This window comes from Hypanus sabinus, unplaced genomic scaffold (assembly GCF_030144855.1).
Source record: "Hypanus sabinus isolate sHypSab1 unplaced genomic scaffold, sHypSab1.hap1 scaffold_330, whole genome shotgun sequence".
Lineage (NCBI taxonomy): Eukaryota > Metazoa > Chordata > Chondrichthyes > Myliobatiformes > Dasyatidae > Hypanus > Hypanus sabinus.
The window spans coordinates 157641-182713 of record NW_026781236.1 but is presented as its reverse complement, the minus strand read 5'-3'; the positions used below and the strand labels follow the sequence as shown (position 1 = coordinate 182713).

Genomic DNA, 25073 nt, shown 5'->3' with positions numbered 1-25073 from the left:
ATTCTGTATCTGTCAGTCTCTGTTACAGTGTGAGGGTGTGGGTTTCATTCTGTATTTGTCAGTCTCTGCTACAGTGTGAGAGTGAAGGGTTCATTCTGTATCTGTCAGTCTCTGCAACAGTGTGAGAGTGTAGGTTTCATTCTGGGTCTGTCAGTCTCTACTACAGTGTGAGAGTATGGGTTTCGTTCTGTATCTGACCGTCTCTACTACAGTGTGAATGTGGGGACGTTGGGTGTCATTCTTTATCTGTTCGTCTCTTCTCGATTATTACCGGTGTCGTCTCACTGCTGTGTCTGTGAGCCTCTGATTCAGTGTGAGCGGGTGTATCTTTTTCAGTCTTACCCGCTGTTCCGCAAATTCAGTAAATACTCTTAAAATAGATTCTGTATTCCCTGAGCTATTTGTAGAACAGGAGTCTCCTGCAGTTGGTTTATATTAAAATTGTGAGAGAGACAGTGCACTGACGATGATGCCGGTTATGTGGAGCTGTACATCCTGTGTAATGGAGGCAAATGGCATACAGACCATTCGGCCTGGCATTATACTGCATGCGATTTTTGCTAAAACAGACGGAGCCATTTGAACGGCAGCCGATCCGTAATATTTCTGTGGTTTGACAAAACAATCTCTGAAATGTCGAGTGAAAATAAGGAAATTAAATATTTTATTTAATTTAATCAATGTGCATAACTAAATTAATAAACTGATCGAAATAAAACCCATAGAGGCACCGAGTTTCATTTTTGAGCAGGATTTACGAGGCGTGATTGATAAGTTCGTGGCTAAGATAGAAGGAATCAATTTTAGAAAAACAAACACATTTTTTTTTTCAACTTGGTCCCCTCCTGCATTAACACACATTGTCCAGCGTTCGTGAGAGGTCTGAATTCCTTATTTGTATAAGTCGTCATCCTGGACCTCCAGAAGTGGTCCACAGCAGGGGATGATTGATAAGTTCGAAGGAGATGAATTATACAGTTCATTTACATTCACACGCATTTCAGCACTTTCAGGGATTATGCAGAAAGTTTGAAGTTAATAAGTCATCATAACTCATTGAAAAATAAATGCACTTTCTTTAATGTTGACTCCGTCTACCTGAGGCCATGAACTTATCAATCACCCCCCCCCCCCCGTATAGACATTTCCCTCACAGTTCTAAATTGTATTCCGCACTCTTATGTTCGCCGATTCTGTCACATATTCCTGAATGTGCACCTGTCCATTCATTAACTAGAGTTATTTCCCAGTCACAAATAATACAATATTCATTTCGATTTTCTTATTACGGCTTCAGGCTGATCTGCAATATTCCATGCATTTTTCATTGATAAAATTGTGACAGCTTTGTTCCGTGCAGCACTGAGAGAGTTTCTGAGTGGGAATGCGAGGGAAGCTCAGTTTCACATTTGGAATCACCCAAAGCTGCTCACTGCAGCACGCGGTTGATGGAAGAATCCTGAGAAATTGATTGCGTCACTGATTACGTCACTGCACAGCGGGAATGTTCCCCCCGTCGGGGACATGATGCGTGGAAGAGTTACTCCAGTGTTGCAGGACACAGTGTGCTATATTACACCCATCAGTGCAGAATAACGAGATGAATGGGGGTGAATGGACAGAAGATGATGAACAGACTGATGTCACAATGTGAACACATCAATTGGACATGTTGGGATCATGGAACAACAGAGAACAGGAACAAGCCGTGTGACTCACCGCTCCTGCGCTGAACAAGATACCAAATGAGACTAAACTCTGTTGACTCTACATGACCCTTCTCCATTCATTCACTGCATGTTCATGTGTTACGTCAACAACGTCGTAAACAACAATGTATTACCGAGGCCACACGTGTCAGATTTTCCAGGCACCCATCATTATCTGTGGAAAAACCAAACTTGTACCGCATCTCGTCTAAGCTACTGTCCTCTCGTGTTAAATAATGACACACTAGATATTTCTACCTTGGCCACAATAATTAAGCTTCTAGGCCTCTCATAACTCTAACATGTTCCGCCAGACCTCCCCCCAGCCTCTTTGCTCAGGAAGGGAAGGTCGAGGGACCATCCAACAGTCCTCTCGTTGCGGACCGGAAGTGGAAGGAGTGAGCGGTTTCAATTTCATCGGTGTTAACCTCTTTGAGGATCCATCCCGGCCCAATATATTAATGCAGTCTCAATGAGAGCACGACTGCGGCTATAGTTCATTCAGAGTTTAAGAGGAATCGGTCTGTCACGGAGGACTCTCGCACATTTCGACAGATGTACCGTGGAGAGCATTCTAACTGAAAGCATCACCGTCCGCCATGGAGGGGCCGCTGCACAGGATCAGAACAGTCTGCTGGAAGATGTTTTCTCACAAGGCTGCATCATAGGCGCTAGCCTCCCAAGCACCCAAGACACCTTCAAAAGACGATGCCTCAAAATGCTGCGTCCATCAGTAAAGAGCTCACCCCACCCACCTCGCTCGCCGAGAGGGCACAGGGGCCCGACCACACACACTCAGGGTTTCAGGAGCAGCTTCTTCACATCCGCAATCAGATTTGAGAATGGAGATCGATCCGCTGATGACATCTTGGTTCACGGTCAGGTTTACCTTCGATCGCATTCTGTATAGTGGAAAAAGATAAAATTCTTTTGAATTAACAATGTCCAGTTGTTTCCTTATCACGCTGTTTGAATTCAGGTAAACGGATGTTATAGGAATTCACCACCTGGTTCTAAAATAGTAGCTTCTCAGGTCCTGGGCAATCACGATAACATGGCAGCTAAAGACCCTCGTCCATTTCTAAACAATCTGACCATGTGGCCTAATGGATAAGGCGTCTGATTTCGGCTCTTGATGTGATTGCACGCCCGATTCCGGTTACAGTGGCTAACCTGAAGCTCATGGCTACATGCATCGATTTCGAAGTGTCCCGCGCCGCCTATAAAATGATTGGATTACTCCGCCTTCTTGCGGAGCATAACTTCATCTCGTGTATTCGTTTCATGCAACATTTAAATTTATATATGTTGTGTTACGTACCCGTGTCACGTGACAGTGGTACCCTTGTCACATGACAGGGGTTGAAGCTATACTGGACTAGAGGTAATGGTCTTCTGATGGTGGACTGACGTCATTTCCCGGCAGTAGAGGTCATGTGACAGGTTTTTTTTTACAGGGTATAAAAGGAGGACCCCTCCCTGTGAGGAGGGGCATTTCGTGTTTGGATTTGCCATGTTGACTTCATGCCACTGCGTGATTTAATGTTATGACGCAGTTTAGTTGAAATACGGAGGTTTATTTAATGCCGAAAGTTTAAAAGGTCATTGCCAGTAGTTTCTTTATAATACTGCTCGTTGAGAATCAGTGGAGAGTAAGATTGGAGTTCGTGAGTTGAAAGATCGAAGAAAGTCGATTTCGACGGTGAAACAGGTTTGACCTTGTTTGATCCTCACTCAGAAGGAATTCGTTGACTGTGCCAATGTTAATCCCTGTGAATAGCAGAAAGGATTGGGAACAGTGATGTAAAGGAAAGGTCAGTGCCTTTAAGACGTTTCATTTTCCATCTCCGTAAATTCTTCGTGGCAAAAGTATGGTTCGACTGGGAACTACAACAACACGACGTGAAAGAAAATTTAAATCATCTTAAAAAGTTTCTCCCTTAAATGGACTGTGAGCATTTTGAGCTTTTGCAATACTACTTTGATGAACTGCTTTTGCAACATCGCTTTAAGAACTGTTTAAGCTTCATTGCCTTAAGAACTGTTTAAGCTGCCGCACAGCAGCTGATTTCCGGTTACGTTAGTGATTTGTTTACTGTTGGGGGATTTGTTTTCAGTGTTTAATAAACGTGTTATTTGTTATAAAAAAACCCTGCCTCACTCATATATTTATTGTTGCTTGAATCCGTAACAGTTGTCTGTGATGTATCTAGCAAGACAAGCTCATAAACATCACGTTAGAGCTTCCACCAACTGCCCATTGGAAGGCGAAGTGTGCTTCACATTCACAAGTCAGGCCGCACTAGCGGAAACAGTTGAACTTCTTAACTATTGGGAAAGAGGTTTTAACCCACGTTTCCCTTCCATCAGCAACGTACGCAGGGTCGGTCCTGATTGAGACGCAAAGTATCCTCACAGGAATCCGGAAGCATGGCTATTGTTCAAGGATGAACGATGGGCGATGACAGCCCGATAGGGTTGAAGATGTCAGAGTTCCGTCTGAGGCGAGAGTACGCTGTGTTGTCGTCTATCTTGCCCAGTCCCACTGTGGAACTTTGAGAAGTATCACTCTGTTGAGCGTATTTCAAACAACGATAATGCGAAACTAATTGTGTAAAATTTGTTAACACCGTCAACAAATGACATGTTGACTGAAACAATAGCCAACACCGTCGGAAGGATCTTTCAAAACATCTCGTCTTCTCTGAACATAATCCTAAACTAGACTAATCCTATCTGCTAGCACCATTTCATTCTGTTCTGAGCTTCTCTGTCAAAACAGACAATGCCTCCTTCTAAACAGCAGCAGCAAGCTGGGAAAATAAATCTCCAACCTCATCCCCGGAAACTTGAAAGCACATTAATCCTTTTATTGCCTGCAGCAATGGAATTAACCACAAGTTCACCACCATGGCCAGGATAGATTAGTGATGGAAGACTTTGTGTTCCGGTCGTAGTTTCCACTGGAGAGGTAGTTTCCAAACCCTTCCATGACATTTCGGTGTTCTTCCTCCCATTGTTTTCTTCATTTTTCACCCGGTTTTGCTGAAGGAAGGCTTCTGTCATTGAGCAAATATCCCCATCCTGTTGTCTTTCACCATCTTCTCCTTTCCCCCTTGACTGTCAGCAAGATATGAATCGTCATTTGCACACTCCCTCTCATTCCAGCTCCATACCAGTTTTTACCCAAACAGCCATGTGGTGATGTCATCGGAGATGGCAATCATACTCGACGTGGAGTGGGAGAATGTGGATGATAGGTTGTGCAGTTTGAATGGGAATCCGCTTGTGAGTTTCGACTTAGATGCACCGGAAAGAGGTAAATACAGATAGTAAAGTTGGAAGGTGACGCGGCATGAGTTGGAAGGTCATGTGACAGAACAATGCTTGTTAGTGAAAGGATAACCAAAATATCTCAACAGAATGTGAGACGAACTTGCGAAACACACACAACATGCTGGAGGGACTCAGCGGGCCAGACAGCATCGACGTGTGAAAATTCGTCCTGAATAAAGTTCCTATTGTGTGTCATTTATCAAACATCTCCGCTGTTCATGGAACAAATACTTCTATACACCCGTCTGAAATCATTTTAATTATACACCGCCCAGCAGTCCACCGCCCACCAGCCGCCGAGGTAGGGAATTACTCAGAAGCATCATCCTATGCGAGAAAAAAATTGAGATTTAAACAAGCGTCCCTTGCTTGGGACATTTCCGTTGGCAAACGCATTTTGACGTGCACTACATCAGGGTCTGTTATATTCCTATTTTGTCTGAATGAAGTAATGAATACTCTTGTAATCTCAAAGCAATACGGGCCCAACATATTTCGACATCAGGCTCTCCTCTCAGCAAAGGAAAGGACAATGGGTTTTCCACCAATTAACTTTAAATGGCTTCGGAGTTCAGTTCTGACGCAATCTGCGAATGCGGGCTCTTTGGTCCAGTGGTATGATTCTCGCTTCGGGTGAAAAAAGCATATGCGAGAGGTCCCGGGTTCAAATCCTGGACGAACCCCGTTATTGGATATTATCAGCGAATTGCTTCACGAGTTTTGCATTGACGCAGGAGATGATCGGCAATATCAAACAGAAACACTGAAGGAGGAATTGGAAATAGTTTTCAAGACAGGTAAGTTTGAAGTGTCACATTTTGGAATGTCAGTCCAGCTGAATATTTATTCTGTGAGGGTTAGAGCACCGGGGTGTGCAAATCAGCAGGGACAGAGAGAGTCGGAGAAGGGCATAGTTTGCTGAAACCCGTCTCATGCGCAGAGAGACTGTGGGAAAGGTGTTCGGTACGCTGGCCTCAGGAGGTCAGTGTAGGAGTTGGGAAACTCTGTTGCTGTTGCACTCTGTTGTGGAAATACGTGTGAAATGGAAACAGCGCAGCAGTCTTTGGAAAGCGATGGGTCTGCATGTTGATGAGCGCTATGGACATTAATGTGGAAGAACAAGAAACCGGCAAGTGAACTTATATAGTTTAACCTCTTCCCTTTTTCCGACCAGGACACAAGTGCCTCTAACTTGCGTACAATAACGGCTTATACAGTTCATAGTGTAGAATATTCAATGCCAAGAATATCGGCTTATACATTTCACAGGTTTCAGAGTCGGTGCGGGCAGAAATTAGGTGACAAGCGGAACTGCCCACTCCGGTCACATTGTTGTGCCAAACGCTTGGGATTTCGAGAGGCAGAATATTAACATTGAAATAATTTTCTGCTGATCCAGATTGGGAGTCTCAGTTCTGATCTACACCAACATCTTTCTTACGGATATGAGTTACATCAGAATCAGAATCAGATTCGGGTTTAATATCTGGGACATCTATCGAGAAAACTGTTAAATTAGCGGCAACACGTGATAAATATAGAAATAAAAATCAATCAAATATTGAATTAGAGTAAATATATGTATATTACATTGTTAAATTAAAAATAGAGCAAAATATATAAAAGAGTTAGGCAGTGTTCATGAGGTCAATGTCCATATAGACATTGGATGTCAGAGGGGAAGAATTGGTTCCTGAATTGCTGAGTGTTTGGCTTTAGGCTTCTGTACCTCCTTCCTGATGGTAACAGTGAGAAGAGGAATGTCCTGGGTGATGAATTCCTTAATGACGGTCACCGCCTTTCTGAGTCACCGCTACATGAAGATGTCCTGGATACAACGGAGGCCTGTCCCCATGGCGGAGCGGACTAATTTCATAACTTATTGCCAGTCTCTCCGCTGGCTTTTCGGGACAGCAATGAAGATCCTCCATCCCTGTCGGTCGGCGACGTTCAGGAATTCATTCACCGTGTCAGTAGCTTCCTCTTGGTTTGCGCAATTGTCTGTCAGGTCCGGCGTAGCGATTCAGAAATACTGGTAGGTACATATGTAGACGGACTCTTCATTTTCGTTTCACTGAAGATTGCTTTGACCAGTTCAGCTTGTTATCTCTGAGCTGAACCCTGGAAATTGTGGGAGCAGAGGAACACTCTTCGTCTGTCCTCTACCATTTGACTTGATTGGCATGAGTGACGCTACCAAGAGCCAAAGCATTAACTCCTAACTCCAGCCAGCTTCGCTCTCCAGGTTATTGAGCCAGGCAAGCCTTCACACCGCGACTGGGTTGCGTTCCGTTTGGAGGCTACGGATGTGATCACTAATTACAAGCCAACCCTCAGACAAATACCAGGAATATCTGACAACATAACGAGCTGAAACCATTCACGTGAAAGTGATAGTCTCAGCCCATCCTGAGTTTGCAGTGAAATTTGCAAACCCTTTATGAAGAGTGCCGTTCCCTGTGACGCTGCTCGTTGCTCCATTCTGTAGATACTGAACCATTTTAGCAACGACCAAGCACTGATTTCTCACAGTCACTCACACCGGGTGGTCCGGAGGAACAGCCATTGCGTTGACTGTACTGCTGATCAATGACTGGGACGGGTGAAGCACCGAGGAGGCAGCGACTCTCCCCGCTACCCATAATGCACTCGGAACTTGAGGGAACAGAAAGTTTGCGTTCACTTTGCAGGCAATCCCGTTTCTAATGACACCAATAGGCGTCTCAGCATCAGATGGATATGCTGGTTGGGTGGATTGGAAACAACAAAAATATTTTAATCAATTTTAGTAATACCAAGTAATTAATTGTATTCCAGGGAGAATGTGTCAGGTGAACAAACGCAAATCCTCACTGGAAGTTCAGGAGGGTGAATATCTTCAGGTTCCTGGGCGTCGACATCTCAGCGGATCCATCCTGGTCCCAACATAATGACACAGTCACTGTGCAGACGTCATAATTGTTCATTAATGAAACTTAGAGTCCTGTCAAATAATCAGATGGATTTCTGCGGACGTACGTGGACAGTATTGTCAGTCGTTGCGTCACAGACTGGTGTGGGGCGGGGCTCCAATGCATAGGATCGAAAGAAGGTGCAGAACGCTGTCGTGGCGGGCACGCCTCGACAATATCGAGGACATTTCCGCAATATGGTGCCAAAAGAATCCTTAGTGAGATATAACATAGGATCAGAGGATGGGAGTTATATACAGTCCTCTAGCAGTCGACGTTAAGTACAAATGACAACCGGAGATGCACAAGGCACAAGGAAAATGGCAATATTACGGTGGTCATTGTAGAATCTCAATATGTAGGTAGTATGAGAAAGTCCAGTTGTCGCTGGATACTCGGAGAGGGAATTTGTGTAATGCCTACTGAATGGGCTTTTAGAGTACGTTTTGTTTGATCCCATTAGAAAAAGGTAATTGTGGATTGTGTACTGTGTTGTGTTTTGACCAGGTAGATTAAGATACAGGAATGCTTGAGAGGCAGTGATTATAATATGATTGAATTTGTCCTGCAGTCTGAGAGCGAGAAGATAAAATCAGAGTTACGATTATTTCATACAGTAAGTGGAAACGTAGTAACACGAGTGAGGAGAAGATAAAAGTTCAAAGGTTAATTTTATTGTCAAAGTCCGTATCTACAATACAACTCGGAAATTTGTCTGCTCCAGACAGCAATGAAATACCGAGAGAACATCGGTTTTCATGAAAGGACAAACATCAACCCCGGCACGAAAAAAGAAAAGAAACAAATCTCGCAAACCCCAAAATTCCTCGCCACACCCCCCCCCCCAGAAAAAAAATAGCGACAATAGAAGTACCCGAACACGTCACTCGCAGAATTAAAGTCAGGAATGATAACAGCCCTCAACCCCCTCACACGCATGGAAAAACAAAGGCAACAACAGTCGCCCACCACGTCACTCGCAGAAATAAAGTCGGGGACCATAACTGTCCTGGACCCTTTTACTGGCAGAAAATAACAGGGAACTAAGTCTGGAGCCGTCCAGGCGGATTGGAAAGGGGCTGCCCCCATTCTCATCACATTCTACAGGGGTTGCATTGAGAACATCCTGAGCAGCTGCATCATTGCCTGATTCGAAAATTGCAGCATCTCAGATTGCAAGACCCTGCAGCGGATAGTGAGGTCGGCTAAGAAGATCATCGGGGTCTCTCTTCCCGCCATTACGGACATTTTACACCACACGCTGCACCGGCAAAGCAAGCAGCAATATGAAGGATCACACTCCCCCTTCATACGAACTCTTCTCCCACCAGCCGTCTGTGAAAAGGCACCGAAGCATTTGGGCTCTCACGACCAGATTATGTAACAGTTTCTTCCCCCAAGCTATCAGACTCCTCAATACCCAGAACCTGGACTGACGCCTTACTGCCCTATTGTCTTGCTTATTACTTATTGTAATACCTGCACTGATTTGTGCACGTTATGCAGTCCTGAGTAGGTCTGTAGTCTAGTGTAGATTTGTTTTCTGTGCTGTTTTTTTACGTAGACTTGTCTAGATTTTGTACTGTGTCATGTAACCCCACGGTCCTGAAAAACGTTGTCTCGTTTTTACTATGTACTGTACCAGCAGTTATTGTCGAAATGACAATTAAGAAGTGACTTGATTTGATATTCTAGAATAGATCCTGATGGTTGGAAAACCGCGATTCTTACTCCACTCTGAAGGACGTTAGGGTAAAGAAAGGAAAATATAAGAAATGCAGCCTGACTTCAACGTGTTCAAAAACTCAAAAGATTCGAAGCACATTGAAGATCAAAGACAGTTGAGGAGAAAGGGAGAAGATTTGTCAAATAGATCATCGTGTGGTACGGTGATGCACATTGGAAGAAAGGATAAAACAAGTCTCTACATGGGGAAGGTTTCAGAATTCAGAGTTGCAAAGATACCTTGTGCAATATTCCCTAAATGTTTAATTCGAGGCTTAGTCAGTGGTAAAGGAAGGCAAATACAATTTTAACATTCAGTCCAGGAGGAGCAGAATATAAAACAACAATGTAATGTTGACATATGTTCGTCAATATAAACCAAATTCTGATCAATCCTGATCAATAACCCTAATACTGGAAATCTCCTTCATTTATGATACTGACGGCAGTGTTACCCCTCCATACTCCCGTTCTGACATAAAGGTGTTGAAACAAATTCCACAGATGTCCAATTATACTATTTGTATTGGAATAATGATTCACCCTTTCCATTACCAAACAGAAATCAAGTAAAACCTTCACTTCAATGGCAGTGCTACGGTGGGTGCTGAACATTGATGCGATGCTGAACATTATTGCTGCGATGGCCGAGTGGTTAAGGCGTTGGACTTGAAATCCAATGGGGATTCCCCACGCAGGTTCGAACCCTGCTCGCAGCGCTCACACCAACAATCCCACTGCCAATAAAATTTAACACTCTTGATGCTGTCTGAGCACAGCACGCTCTGTGTTCATTTGAGAACTGCGTAATTTTACACTCTTCAATACAATTCAATACAATACATTTGTACTCATTGTGCAATGTTAATTTGTATTCCGACTCTGATCAATCCCCTGGAAGCAGCTTAAACTCTCTGCAGTTCGGAATTTTACTGTCTTATAAAACTAAAAGAATCAAACTCGGAGAACGGATATTTCAGCGTCAGTGTCAAGAAGTGGACATCGTCCTTTCGCTCTACGATTCGCACGGCGACGTATTTTCATTCTCTGTCAGATTCTAATCTCACTCGATTCCTGTGTTAATATAGTTGTGGCAGAGACCACCGGAGGACGTTATATTCTATATCCTGTAGTGAACAGTTATAACTTCAGTTGTTCGTCAGAGGATGTAAATTCATCACGGGAGGTGAGTCAGTTCAATTGTTCCGAGCTTCTCCAGTGCTACTGTACCCTTCAGCATATATGGGGAGTGAAATTACCGTCACCGCATCAGGGCCAACCTCAGAAACCTGTACAGATGTATCACAATGTTTCCTCTATTTCTAATTTCCAATCGAGTTGCAATGAACTACAATCTGCAGTGGCCTTCCAAAATACCTGATCCACCCATCGGCTCGCCATCTCTCTTTTGTGAACAGTTTCCTTTGACAGTCTCACCCCAACATATAGTCCATTATTTAATACCAATCTCAACGAAGTACATGACCTCACACATTCCAGCAATAAACACTTTTGTCCAGTTTGCGCCCTCACTGAACGACCCAATTGCAGCCTAAATATTCTCATTGCAACCCGCTGTCCGGCTACGTTACGTCATCAGCCTGACACAGTAAGGACAGCTCATTAATGAGCGACGATAATAGACCGTCACGACACCGCCGATAAAAACTCCTACAGTCTGCAAAGGAGCAACGTCGACACAGATGGCACCGGATATCAGGTTTGAACCTGGGTGTCTAAGGGTATGAGACAGAAACGCTCTTTCAGCGGTTCAGGAACAGCTTCCTCCCCTCTGCAATCAGAATCACGAATGGACTTTGAAGTTTTGCACAGGACCTCACTTTATTAATATGCAGTATTTCTGTTTTTGCATATTTTTCATAATCTATTCAATATAGGTAATTGATTTACTTCTTTATTTATTATTACGTTTTATTTCATTTGTTGTTAATATTATTATTTTCTCTCTCTGCTAGATTATGTATTGCATTGAATTGCTGCAGCTAAGTTAACACATTTCCCGTCACGTGCCGGCGATAATAACCCTGATCCTGATTCTCTGTTCAACGCGGTACTTTCCCGATTCGATTTTCATTAACGACATGGGATTCGATGTACTGAGTTCTGGTCCCGTAATCTACACACATTTGGAGCAGGTAACACGTTCTTCAATAAATCCTGTTCCCTCGGCTGCGGAGATTGGAGAACTTGTGAAGTTGACATCCCATATTTCTGTCAGTTCAATTCTCGCAGCATTTTTAGCTGAGATTATGTAACAGATTAGGTGGCCCTGATTCAGCATTTCAACGCAAAACACTGAAAATTTCTTCCACCACTCTCCCCACACACCCACAAACTCCCCGTTTATCTCTCTTGTCCAGCCTACGATGTGACTCTCTTCCCTGCCTCACTTCCATGTCCCGCTCTTTCTCTCTAATACACACATACACACACACGAACACGCGTGCGCGCACACGAACTCTCTCTCTCTCTCTCTCTCTCTCTCTCTCTCTCTCTCTCTCTCTCTCTCTCCAGATCTTCCTTTCCTCCTCACTCCCACACTTTCCTCACAGGCTGAAGAGAACGGCTAGCTATCAATATTCGTATTTAGTAAAAGGACTGCGTGAATGTGGTGGGACGTTTATATATTTTCATTTACTAGGCAGCTAGGGTGGAGCTTAGGGTAGTGGGTGTAAACTGGTGCTGAAATGTCGGGGCGAACAGGTAATATGACATGAAGGTGTGCCGATATTTTAAACAAATCTGCTCCTGGACTTTGGTTCAGAGCTCCATTAACCACCATGTGAAATTTCGGTTAGCTGAAAACACGTGAAGTTTCCACTGATAAAAATATTTACATATTCGATAAGAAATGTTCTTCAGCTGCGGCTGGGAGAGGGGAGATTGAGATTATGATTGATTCGCTGAAGTGGGCAGCACAGTGTCTGAATGCGAATTTCATATCACTCACTGTACAGACTCCCCATTGCTCTCTTGTCTAGCTGGCGATCCCGCCTATTGCCATAGACAAATCGGTTCGCTGACCTTCCGGCAAAATCACCCTCGCCAATTGTCACTGACGCGGTGTAATGGTCCGACATCAACCAAACTCGTCAAATGACGTGCAACCTACCTAGCTCCGATTCGTGTATGCAGATGTCAATCCAATGTGTTATCCAATTGCAGAAAGGTTTTAGGCCAAGAGCTGTTCCCGCCCACAGACCCTGACTGCTTCTGCCTCCCCAAAGTCCCGTCAATACCGAGCAAAACTCAGAAAAATGTCCCATTATATAACATTCATATCCATATGCTTCTGATCGCTGCTGGGGGCGCCGTAACGGAGTCGAAATAAAGGCGGGCGACAGAAGTTTATCTCCTCTCACCTGGGGAGACGGTAGAAGATTTGGTGGAGGGCACCGTCCGACTTTTGTCCGGCAACTGCGATATGGGGTGGGGTGAGGATTGAGAAAAAGTCTGGGACAGCCCGATCTTATTGAATGCCAGGGCTGGCTGAAGAGGACTAGAGACTCGACCTTCTCTCTGTTGCCTGTCTGTTTAAAGAAAAGGAATAAACAGCCTTTCTTGGGTCTGGATGCTCCCCCGTGGATATAATAGTTCACATTCTATGTCATCAGTTTGCCTGATGAATCATTTCCAAATCTGAAACTGGCACAAGATTTATATCTATCTTTTGTTAATGATGCAGAATTGTACAATATATGTTTTGCGTACTGTCTTTTCGAGCCTGCAATGATGCTGCAAGTGTTTCACTGTACCTGTCCCTCACCGTCCCTGTGCACACGGCAATAAACCCGACTGGACCTGACAATACTCACTGAGATTTGAGCACTGATGACCCCGTGCAGATGAGTCAAGGTGATGTCAGCAAACGGAGTGAGTAGGACCAGAGTCCAATATAGGAAATGTATGGTCACCCTCTTCTACAGAGAGACAGCGTCTCTGAGTGGATTGAGGTGCAGTGAGGAGTGAAGAAGATCAAATCCACACTACATCCATTGAAAGTTATTGTCTGTAAGACCTCGCAAAGTTATTTCCAGCTTTATTGAGACAGCAACTGCGATATTTTTTTTCAAAGTAATGTTCTCCTTGTTCATACAGAACAAATAACGAATAACTGCAGAAACAGTGGACAGCGGGTCAGGCAGCATTTGTGGACGGAAAGAGATAGTACAAACAAAGTACACTGCAGAAGCTGTGGTCAAATCAACACGTACAAACAAGCTGGATGAACTCAGCAGATCGGGCAGCACCCGTTGAAATGAGTAGACAATGGTTTCATGTTCTTTGGTGAGGTTCTGTTCTTGGGGTAAGTAAGAGGAGGTGTCAGAGAGCTGCCGTTTGGCCTCAGTGAGGTAGAACTACTACGGCACCACCTTTGTCTGCAGATTTGATAGTGAGGTTAGGTTTAGTGCGCAGAGAGTGGAGGGCAGTGCGTTCAGAGGGAGTGAAGTTGGAACAGGAGAGAGGAGTGGTGAAGTTGAGACGGTTGATGTCTCGACGACAGTTGTCGCTTTTCACCCGATGCTACCCGACATGCTGAGTTCATCCAACGTGTTTGGACGTGTTGAAGAAATTCAGAAATATAATCACAAGAGCACGAAGAACAGACAAGGTGGTCGAGAGGATAAGGCGATGGACTATTGATCCATTGTGCTTTGGACGCGTGGGTTCGAATCCCATCCTCGGAGCGAGGTGTTTATCTGGGAGACCATCTTTGAAACGATCACTTTAAAATTTCCGAACCTCCAACTTTTGTCTCAGGGGCGCCAGACAGGTTGGTATGTTGGGTCATGAAACGCAACTTTCACCATTAGTCCCTCATCAAATTTGGCCACAACGCCACAAGATATAATAGTTGAGTTAGGCTATTCGGCTCATCTCATCTATCCGCCATTCCATCATGACAGATATATTAACCCTCTCAACCCACTTCTCCTGGCTTCTCTTCGTCAGCTTTTACAAATCACGGCTCGCTGCAGAAATAGTGGACAGTGGGTCAGGTAGCATTTGAGGACGGAGAGCGATAGTACACTTTTTCATATTCACACACTGACGCTGAACTGAACGTGGAGAGCAGATGACCAGTATGAGGAGTTAAGAAATGGGCAAGAGTTGGGCGGGTGCAAGTGAAGATGTGTGTAGTCAGCTCGATGTGGGAGACTTTGGTATGACACCACTCACCATGTGCAGATTTTTCAGTGCGAAAAGAGCAGTAAGTCCTTCTCGCAGATAAAGAGACTACAGAAGGTTGGAGAATGGAGAAGGAAGTGGCAAATGAGATGCAGTGCAGGAAGATATATAGTCAAACACTTTGATATCAGAAATGAAGGAGCAGACTTTCTAAAAGGAGAGAAAATGCAAACAAGAAGACTGAGGCGCTGATCCTCGGGAGTCGGTGTACAGGACTCCCATTGTGACGTACTCACCTGCACGATCATGTCCCAAAGGTTAATTTGCAGGTTGAGTCTGTGGTGAGGAAGGCAAATGCGATGCTCGCATTCATTTCAAGAGGACGAGAATATAAAGCAAGGATGCGATTCAGAGACTTTATAAAGAACTGGCGAGGCCTCGCTTGGAGTATTGTCAGCAATTTTCGTTCCCTTACCTGACAAAGTATGGCTGAAGCTGGAGAAGGTTGAAAGGAGATTCAGAGGAATGATGCTGCGATTGAATGGCTGGTGATATGAAGAGCGTTTGATGGCGCCGGGCCTGCATTCACTTGAATTCAATAGATTACGCGGGACCTCATTGGAAGCTGTCGAATGGTGAAAGGCCTTGACAGGGCGGAAGTCGAGAGGATGTTTCCTATGGTGGGAGAATCTAAGAGCAAAGGACGCAGCCTCGAGATAGAGGAGCATCCTTTTAGAACAGAGATGAGGAGTGAGTTGTTCAGCCAGCGAGTGGCGAATCTGTCGGATTCGTTGCCACAGGCCCCTGTGAAGTCCGAGTCTCTTTGCATATTTGTCAGAGATCGATAGATTCTTGATTAATCAGGGCATTAAATGATACCAGTAGAAAGCAGGAGAATGGGGCTGAGAGGAAATGTCGATGCAAACGGCATAATTCTACTCCTATATTTGGTGGTCTTATGCTGCTGAATCAAGTTAAGCAGTGTCTGTGGCAGTAAGTTAATACACACGATGTTTTAAAATAAGCACATTTCATTGGGCAATATCCTAATTCCCTGACCGGGAATCGAACCCGGGCCGCGGCGGTGAAAGCGCCGAATCCTAACCACTAGACCACCAGGGAAGCTGATGGAGCTCTGCCTACAGCAATAGACAACTAGCAAATCAGCAAAATCGAAAACGAAACTTATTACTAAATAATAATAATGAATAAATGTGACAAATATTGACGTGAATCTACTGCTCAGCACTTTGCAGATCGCTTGTTCATCCACTGCTTCTGGTTAAAGAACACGCTGGACTCTGAATGAATCGGTGGGAAGCACTCGTTCTCCAGTGTCTTTATAAAGATTGTGATATTCAGATTCTCTTAGGAGCTCTGGGTCATTTTTATTCCTGTCTCTCGCCGATTCCGGTGACGTTGTTCCAGATACATCTGGTGTCTGGTTCCTCACCCTCCGCCTGGATGGAGGTAGGAGAAAGAAAAACAGACATTCAGAATTCCCGAAATATGGTCTGGGGGTGGAATGGTAGGCTTTCCTGATCGTGCCCTAACAGTGGTCGAGTGTGCCGGAGCCCCTGGTACTGAGGATGACGTGATGATGACAAATAAGCCTAGATTTATTTAAATAAGCCTGATAGAAACCCCGCAATGATTTGAATGTCCTCAGGGTAGGCTGTTCCTTGTTTGCCGCCCGCGGCACTCAGTACATGGTTTGCTTGCTTAACATCTGCTCTGGCGGTATGTGAAGTGCCGTCCGGATCAATGAGGAGAACCTCTCGGTGAGCAGCACCGACAGAACTCAATCATTGGGTGTTGTGATTGGGCGAACAAGGGTGCGGTAAGACCGCTATGAACGGAGAGCATGAAGAATTTATCATGGAACAACACCCCCGTTCCACCCCCCACCCCTTCACCCCCCCCACCCCCAGCACCACAATACCTTCTTACCTTCTCCGAACGGTGGACTGAGAAGCATTCCGGCTGTTCCACCGAACTGAGTCATGTCTCCATGAAACAGAGAAGACAGCAGCCCCTCATTTCCCTCCGAAACTGCAATATTTCACTTACGTAATGAATAATGTTTTGAAGTCATTGGCCTTTGGCTAAGAAGATGCCGGGTAAACGATGCTTCATAGCCCGGCGATTTAGTCTGGCTTGAGGTCTTCCGAACCGACCTCTTTTCCGGCAATGGTAATGGCTGACCTTCGCTGATCGCTGAAAGGTGCCTCACCTGCATTCCCGAGAGTCAAGTCCATCTGGTCCTTCAGGAGCTCGTTAAACTGCTGAGTAATTTAGACAGATCAGACGTACGTTTCTTAAAGGGAAATTAGGGGTTTCAGATTGCAGGGACAGTGGTTCAGAAGAAAAACATCCAGACATTTTGCGAGCTGTCGGCAATACGTCACACGTATCGCCAGTGCCATCGTGGATATTTGGATTTATAAACAAATCTCAAAGTCCGCTCAGAAGTACGTTTTTTAAAGGGAAATTAGGGGCTTCAGATTGAAGCGGCAGTGGTTCAGAAGAAATACGTCTTGACTTTTTGCGAGCTGTCTGGTGGGAATAATTCACCAAGTGGAGGGGGTCTAGGACCAGTCTCCACTGCCTCAGAATCCTTTAGAAGAAAGATTTAAATAGGAACACCCGGGGATTTAAAGTTGCTCACCCTCACTGATCCTCCGATGAGGACTGGCTCGTGGACCTCTGGTTTCTTCTCCCTTTGTTTTGCTTGCATTGAGAGGGACGTTCAAGGGCGGGGTGGAAGCTGGAGGCGAAGTGTTTGTCATTGTCGAGCTCAGTGTGAATGCAGGAATCGGCAACAATACATTGGTCGACGTAGCGCTGGGAGCGCTGGGGTGCGTTACCGGGGAGGGTCTGGTACATTGGTTTGGTAGATTGATTTACTTAGGCAACGAAAAGGGAGACATATCTGGGACGCATGCTGGTGTCCATGGCGACCCATTGAATTTGGAGTAAGTGGAAGAAGGCGGAGGAGAAACAATTTCGGTGAGGACTGGATTTCCATGGAGAAAATGAGACGGTCAGGGCCAGGGAATTGAAAGTCAGCGAGTTGATCGAGCGCACGGGAAGGGTTGCGAATGCGGGTGGGAAGAGACTGAATTACGGGGCATAGAATGGAATGGAGCTACGAGAACACAGGCTCAGCGAGGTAGGAACAGGCAGAGACAGTGGGCTTACCCGGACAATCAGGTTTGTGAATAGAGTAGGAGGTAGGAGCGAGCAGTTCAGGGCAACGGAACCATGAGTTCTCCACAGTGAATGGAGGTTCTCCAGAGTTGATGTGTCAGTGGTAATGCCGGATACAGTTCTCTGATGGTCCGGAGTCGGGCTTTTTCAAGGTGTAGGCGTGAGGATGTGTCCCAGAGTTACCGACTTGTCTCAGCAAGGTAGAGGTCAGTCCGTCACTCGACAACAACAGCACTTTGGCTGCGGGATTGATGGTAAGTTTGGGACCGGTGCTGAGAGATTGGAGGGCAGTGCATTCACAGGGGGTAAGGTTTGAGGAGAAGTGAGGATTCCTGATGTTGAGGCGGTTGATGTCTAGTCGGCAATTAGTGATGAAAAGATCCAGAGCAGGCAGAGAACCAGCGCGTTGTGTCCAAGAAGAGGAGCAGGGTTGAAAACAGGAGAATGTACCGCCAGTGCTGGGTGGTGAATTCTTGCCGATGAGGTGTGCTCGGAGACGGAGCAAAATGTGAAATAAACTTTACCTTCCCAGCAGCAGCTCCTCCTGAACGTCTGAGAAGCTCCAGAGAATTGTTTATGAAAGTGTCTGCAGAAATACTGCACAGACTGGACAAATAATATTATATGTTGTGTACAACGAAAGCGAGGCATTACTGATCCCCGAGGGTGGAGAACTCCGATTAATCCCCAGGCGGAATTGAGACAACCATGTTGCAGGTAGTGAGAGACAGAATGGAAACGAATCCGCCAGTTTGTCAAAACGACCGTGGCAGGACTCGAATCTGCAATCTTCTCATGACTTCCACCAGTCAAGCACCGAAGTCAGACGCCTTACCCATTAGGCCACACGGCCGTATTCTGCGAGAAAGGCCAAGAGGGAAAATGGGAAACATGCTGACTGCTGCAAGGCGTTTCCACCTGTAAAATGATTTCCTGACCGAGCTATAAGTACTCGCCTGCAGGGATTTCATCCCAGGTGAGCATTCGACCATTGTTGTGTCAATATCTCTCCATGCATTCCTGCTTTGGGCTGTTCAATATTCCATTTCTATCACACACAAAGGAATTGTCAAAGGCACACGCCACTGTCATTTGCAGCAGTTATATTCTGGGATTGCAATCAGTGACAAAGGTCCACCACATTCAATGCATTATTGACAGAGTAAACTCGACTTCTTATTAGCTACGTCAGCCGTTGGTTTGGTATTCCAGAACAGGGCGGCCATGTGTTTGTGTCGGTTCAGCGTTAGGGTGTTCGGATCTGCGGCTGCGCACGGCCGGACGGGACATTCAGCGCGTCTTAATGTGGTAGTCATCGGGTTATTGCATTTGCCCAATACACGGAAAATCGTCATTCTCCAACCAGATGGCAAATTCCTATAACATCTGTTTACTTGAATTCGAGCAATGTGATCGCAAAGCTATTGAAATTTTGTTCAATTCAACATAAATTTACCTCATCTTACAACTCAAAACATTCACAGTTTCTCCGAGTTACAGAGCACGGATTCGATACTTATGCCACAGCAGCTCCATAGCGTCTAAAGTGCATAAAATACCTATTTCCATGTTTCCTGTGGTTGGCACAAATCTCTCTAAACTGCCCTGATCCACGTACATTAATTTCTGATAAGAACGGCGAGCAAAGCATATCAGCAGAGAATCTGAATAGAAATGTGTAGACCTTAAGCAGATGTTTTAAGTGCTGTGAATAAATTCAGAAGTTCGGAACACAAGAGAGAGAGAAGAGCAGACGGGGTCGCCGAGAGGTTAAGGCGATGGACTGCTAATCCATTGGGCTCTGCACGCGTGGGTTCGAATCCCATCCTCGTCGCGACATGTTTATCGGGGGGACCACCTCTGAAACTGTCACTTTAAAACATCCAAACCTCCAAATTTTGTCACAGGGACGCCGGACGGTTTGTTATGCGAATCATAAAAAGCAATGTTCATCATTATTTTCTCAACAAATTTAGCAGCAATACCACAAGGTACAGGAACAGAGTTAGGCTATCTGGCTCAACGATCTCCGCCAGTCCATCACGGCTGAGGCCGCACCTTGAGTATTGTGAACAGTTTGGGGTCCCTCATCTTATAAGATATGCGCTAGCATTGGAATGAGTCCAGAGGACGTTCACAAGAATGATTGATGGCTCTGGGACTGTACTCGCTGGAATTCAGATGGATGAGAGGGGGATCTCATTGAAACTATTCCAGTGTTGAAAGGACTACACAGAATAGATGTGGACAGGGCGATTCCCTTGGTGGGAGAGTCTAGGACAAGATGGCACAGCGTCAGGATAGAGGAGCGCCCTTTGAAAACCGAGATGGAGAGAAATATTTTAGCCAAAGGCTAGTGAATTTGTGGGATTTATTGCCACATCCAGAGGTGGAGGCCAGGTCGTTGGGTGTACTTATGGCAGGGATTGATAGGTTTGTAATTGGACATGACACCAAAGGTTACGGGGAGAGGGCTGGGAACTGGAGTTCTTGAGGAGAGAAATAAAAAGATCAGCCATGATTGAAAGGCGGAGCAGACTCGATGAGCCAGATGCCAAATTCTGTTCCTATGTCTAATGGTCTTATGGTCATACATATCATTCCTCTAATCTCCATTCCCGTGTCTTCTCATCGACACAGTTGACCCCCTTACTACCTGTCCACCTCTTCAACCGCCGCTTTAAATGTACCCAATTACCTGCCCTTCACGGCTTTCCGTGGCAATAAATTCCACAATCCATAACTGTCTGGAAACAGAAATTGCTTCTAGTCCCTTTTCTAAAGGGATGTCCTTATCGGAGGTTGTGCCCGCTGGCCATCGACACTCGCACTACATTACAATCCTCTCCATGTCCATTCCAACTCAGCCTGACAATAGTCGGTAGATTTCAATGAGATCTCCGTCTCATTCTTCCACATTCCAGCGACCAAGGCCCAGGGTGCTAAAATATTCCTCATATTTTACTCTTCTCTCCCTGGCAGCAGTCTCCTGACTGACCTCTGGACTCTGACCTTTGGCGGCACATCCGTTTTAGATAAGGGACGTAAACCGTTCACCAAATTCCAAGTGTGGACTCACCAAAACCTAATAAAAGCTCAGCATTAAATATTTGTTTTTATTTTCTATTCCTCTCGAAATAAACGCTGACATTGCGTTTACCTTCCTCACTACCGCGTCAAACTGGCAATGAAACTTTAGAGAATCCGCACTGGGTCTCCGAACTCATGTCACATCTCTTCTTTGCTGATTTGTCCCGATCAGAGCATAGTCTTCGCCTTGATTACTTCGAGCTCAGTGTATTTCCATACAATTCTCTGCAGTATAGTCCATCTGCCACTTCATTGCCCGTCTCGTCATCTGCCCAAGGTCTTCCGCACACTTTCTGCCTTCCCAAGACCACCTACCATTCAACCGATATTTGGATTTTCCTCAGATATTGCCGCAAAGCCACCAATTTCATCATCCCGATTACTGACATATACTGTGAAAAGGTGCAGCCCCAATACCGACTAGTAACCGATAGCCAAGTCGCCTTTATTCTCACTGTTTGACTCCACCCAGTCAGCCATTCGTCTATCTATGGCTGTATCTCTGCTGTACCCAGTGTGGAGAGAGAGAGAGAGAGAGAGAGAGAGAGAGAGAGAGAGAGAGAGAGAGAGAGAGAGAGAGAGAGAGAGAGAGGAGAGAGAGAGAGAGAGAGAGAGAGAGGAGAGAGAGAGAGAGAGAGGAGAGAGAGAGAGAGAGAGAGAGAGAGAGAGAGAGAGAGAGAGAGAGAGAGAGAGAGAGAGAGAGAGAGAGAGAGAGAGAGAGAGAGAGAGAGAGAGAGAGAGAGAGAGAGAGAGAGAGAGAGAGAGAGAGAGATGAGAGAGAGAGAGAGAGAGAGAGAGAGAGAGAGAGAGAAAGAGAGAGAGAAGCATTATTATTTCTTGCCCTCTCTCTTTCTGTTCCTATTCAAGTGTTTCATAGACAATTTTCATATAATCTTAATACAGTATATTTGTCCATGAAATTTGTGGGGGAGAGTTTCTTAATTGCCTTTTGCATTGGGACATTTCCACTCTTTTGACCTCAGGAGTTCGTGCCCAGTGGCACAAACTGACCTCTATTTTTGATTCCAATGAAGAACGATGAGTTCATCTGTGCCTTGATATGCCCTTCGCTCTCCCCGGAGCGTTGCAGTACCGGACGCAAACAGATATTCTCATGATCAAAGTCACGTTTATTATCACTGGCATGTGCCGTGATATTTGTTAACTTAGTAGCAACAGATCAATGCAAAATATAACATAGCAAAAGTAGATAAATAAGTAAAGTAAATACATTGGGTGTATAGTGAATTTTCAAAAATCGTGCAGAGCAGAAATAATATATGATAAAAATGTGAGATAGTAAGCACGGGTTCAATGTCCATTTAGGAATCGGATGGCAGAGCGGGAGAACCTGTTCCTGAATCGCTGAGTGTGTGCCTACAGGCTCCTGCACTTCCCCCCTGATGGTAGCAATGAGAAAAGGATATGCCCTGGGTGATAGGGGTACTGAATAAAGGACGCTGTCACCGCTCCAGGATGATGTCCTGGGAACTTTACAGGCTTGTTTCCAAGATGGAGCTGCCTAAATTTACGACCCTCTGCAGCTTCTTTCGGTCCTGTGCAGTCGCACCGCACCACCCCGCCCCCAACAACCCTCCTTACCAGACAGTGACACAGCCTGTCAGAATGCTGTCCCGTCTATAGAAGTTTCTGAGTTTATTTCGTTCACATACCAAATCTCTTCAAACTAAAAATGAAGTATAGTAGCTGTCTTGCCGTCTTTATTGCTGCATCGATATTTTGGGTCCAGGTTAGGTCCTCAGATAAACAGACACCCAGGAACTTGAATCTACTCCTCTCTCCACTTCTGATCCCTCTGTGAGGATCGGTATCTGATCCGTTGCCTTGCCGTTCCTGAAGTCAACAATCAGCTCTTTCGTCTTACTGACGTTGAGTGCCAGGTTGTTGCAGAGACACCACTCCACTAGTTGGTATATCCGTTCCCGTGCGCCCTCTCGTCTCCATCTCATATTCTACCAACAATGATTGTATCATCAGTAAATTTATAGATGGTATCTGAGCCATGTCTAACCACACAGTCATAGGTGTACAGATAGCAGAGCAGCGGGCTAAGCACACAGCCTTGAGGTGCACCAAATTTGATCGTCCGCGTGGAGGAGATATTTGAACCAATCCGCACAGATTTTCGTCTTCCAGTTAGGAAGTCGAGGATCCAATTGCAGACGGAGGCACAGAGGCCCGGGTTCTGTAACTTCTTAATCAGAATTGCGGAAAGATGGTGTGAATGCTGAGCTATTGTCACCAAACAGCATCCTGCACAGGTGTTTGTATTGTCCAGGTGGTCTAAAGCCGTATGAAGAGCCATTACGAATGCTTCTGACGTTGACCTGTTGTGGCGATAGGCAAATTGCCGTGGGTCCAGATGCTTGCTGAGACAGGAGTTCACTCTAGTCATGAACACACTCTCAAAGCATTTCATCACTGTGCATGTGAGTGCTACCTGGCGATGTTCATTCAGGCAGCTCACATTAATCTTCTTAGGCATTGGTATAATTGTAGCTTTATTTGAAGCAGTGGGAAAGTCTGCCCGGAGCAATGAGAGGTTGAAAATGTCCTTGAATACCTCCACCATTTGGTTGACAGGTTTTCAGAGCCTGACCAGGAATTCTATCGAACCTTTCATCTTCTGAGGGTTCACTCACTTTAAAGACAGCCTGATATCCGCCTCTGAGACGAAGATCACAGAGTCACCGCGTCCAGCAGGGATCTTCACAGCTGTCGTTACATTCGCGCAGAGAAGGTGTTTGGTACATCTGGTCGTGAAGCATCACTGCCATTCATGCCATTGGGTTTCGCATTGTAGGAAGTAATGTTTTGCGGACCGTGCCGGAGTTGTCGTACATCCGATGTCGCCTCCAACCTCGTTGGAAATTGTCACTTCGCCGTCCCCAAATCATATCTGTTTTACTGCTACAGACCCAGGTCGCCAAATGTAAATGCCACAGATATAGACTTCAGCAGACAACGTACCAACTGGTTCAGCCACCGCCTTTGGGTTGGGATTGTACAGTAATTCTTTGTAGGCGCACACTCATCCACACAGTTTTAATGAAGTCCGTAACAACTGCATCATACTCATCCAGATTCGAATATGAATCCCTGAATACAACCCAGTCTACAGATTCAAGGCAGTTCTGTTGACGCTCCTGTCCTTCCCTTGTCCAAACCTTCTTGGTCCTCACTCCTCTTGCTGTAGTCTTCGGTCTCTGCCTATACTTGGGGGTAGAGGTACAGCCAGTTGATCAGACTTCCCGAAGTGACGGCGTGGAATAGGACAGTAGGCATTCTTGGCGGTGTTGTAGCAATGGTCCAGTGTGTTGTTTCCTCTCGTACTGCAAGTGATATGTTGATGGTAATTGCTTAGTGATTTTTTCAGACTGGCCTGGTTGACAATTCCCAAACCACAGGTGAATGCGTTAGGGGGCGCTGTTTCGTGTATGATTACCCCATTATTCCTTCCTTATGCCACCGAATGTACGGTTCACACCATTTGCGATGGAGATTGGTAGGTTCGTTGCCTAAGGTAGAAGGAATCAATTTTAGAAAACCAAGCACACTTATTTTTCAACATAGTTCCCTCCTACACGTACACGCATAGTCCAGCAGTGGTGGAACATATGGATCTCTTCGTTGTAGAAGTGGTCCACAGCAGGGGTGATTGATAAGTTCGTGGCATAATGAAGAAGGAGATGAGTCATTCCCTTCAAACTTTCTGCATTAACATTCAAAGAGTTGAACTGCCCGTGCATGTAACAGAGCGTCTTGGACCTGCAGGTGGGCCACAGCAGGTATTATTGATAAGTTCGTCGCCTAAGGTAGAAAGAGATGAGTTATACAGCTCTCGTTATATGCCCGTGCAGTTTAACTTTGAGAGAAAATG

The 25073-nt window shown here is 45.4% G+C and overlaps 3 non-coding genes across 3 annotated transcripts; 2 read left to right on the top strand and 1 right to left on the bottom strand.

Moving 5' to 3' along the window:
- The first annotated feature begins 10358 nt into the window (after positions 1–10358).
- On the top strand, positions 10359–10440 carry trnas-uga (transfer RNA serine (anticodon UGA)). Its single transcript has one exon. It is a non-coding gene; the product is annotated as a tRNA-Ser (tRNA).
- A 5482-nt stretch (positions 10441–15922) lies between these two features.
- Positions 15923–15994, bottom strand: trnae-uuc (transfer RNA glutamic acid (anticodon UUC)). The gene has a single exon. It is a non-coding gene; the product is annotated as a tRNA-Glu (tRNA).
- Positions 15995–19834: 3840 nt separating this feature from the next.
- trnas-gcu (transfer RNA serine (anticodon GCU)) lies at positions 19835–19916 on the top strand. Its single transcript has one exon. It is a non-coding gene; the product is annotated as a tRNA-Ser (tRNA).
- Positions 19917–25073: the final 5157 nt, after the last annotated feature.